We start from the raw sequence: 1,359 nt of genomic DNA, 5'->3' as shown, positions 1-1,359 counted from the left end.
CAATGTCTTTTGAGATGACACTTAAAACTCACTGCCATCATGTCAATTCTGACTCACAGTGAAGCTATAGGATAAGGTAGAACTGCCCCTCTCAGTTTCCGAGACTGTAACTCTTTATGAGAATACAAAGCCTCATCTTCCTTCTGCAGAGTACACAGTGGTTTTGAACTGCAGGCCAATTTGTAGCCACTATACCACCAGGGTTCCTTGTTTTCTGAGATATAGAAAAGATGAAACAAATAAACAGGAAGAAATGGGGCAAGATAAATACCAAGATGTATGGAGATTTCCAATGAACCGAAACAGAAGCCGAAGAAACAACTCCAGGGCCAATAAAGAGAGAACTCCTTCCAGGGCCCTGAATTTGGACTTCCAGCCTCCTTAACCATGAGAAAATAATTTTATGTTTTTTAAAAGTATCTTCATTTCTATTATAGCAGAACTAGATAACTAAGAAACTTGGTTTATTCTCTGATTTTGATGGTGACCTCCAAGAACACACCATGCCTGTGGTTCTCATGGAGCCCTAGTGACACAGTAGTTAAGTGCTCCATTGTTAACCAAAAAGACTGTGGTTCAAGCCCACCGGCTACTCCACAGGAGAAAGATGAGGCAGTCTACTTTCTTAAAGACTTACAACCTTGGACATCCTATAAGGTGCTTCTACTCTGTTCTATAGGGTACCCGTGAATTGGAATTAATGCAATACTTTTAGTTTGGAATTTTGTTGTATCTTTAAACAATAGAAAGCACCTGATGACCATGACTGGTGCCAGGCACACATCAGTCATACAATAGTTTAATTGAGGGAGAGGTGTCAAATGCTGCCTGAATAATTGAAAAGGCCCCTCCAGTATTAATATAGAGTTTTATTTTGGCATTGGCTAGCAACAGGTGGGTGCCTGTTAGGCAAATGAAGAGAATGTAACTCATTTTAAGATTTGATATCGCTGTACTAGAACACAGATGTCACCTCAAAGGATCATTCTATCGAACTGCATCATCTTCAGCTGTGGAGAAACCCAGCGTCTTGAGGTTTGGTTTGAGTGAGGTAGCCATCTCTCCTGAAGCCCCCTTTTCTTTGATGCCACTCCGCGATTTCTCCATCCATGTCACTGAGGCATCGAGTTTGCCTTCAACAAGAGGTGGATAGCAACTTTGGTTCTTGCTCTGCATTTAATCATGGGCACTAAAACCAAAACATTATGGATTCAAATCCTAGCTCTGCTGCTCATTGGCTGTGTGTTCAGTTTTATTTCTGTAAAATGGAAACAATAACAGTCAGTAGTTCTTTCAGAGGTCATTGTGACAATTAAGTGGTTTACATTTATGTGAAGTTCTTCAGAAGTGCCCAATAAG

This window comes from Echinops telfairi, unplaced genomic scaffold (assembly GCF_000313985.2).
Source record: "Echinops telfairi isolate 266 unplaced genomic scaffold, ASM31398v2 ScPeMD7_2;HRSCAF=8, whole genome shotgun sequence".
Classification (NCBI taxonomy): Eukaryota; Metazoa; Chordata; class Mammalia; order Afrosoricida; family Tenrecidae; genus Echinops; species Echinops telfairi.
Note: the sequence above shows the minus strand (reverse complement) of the source record.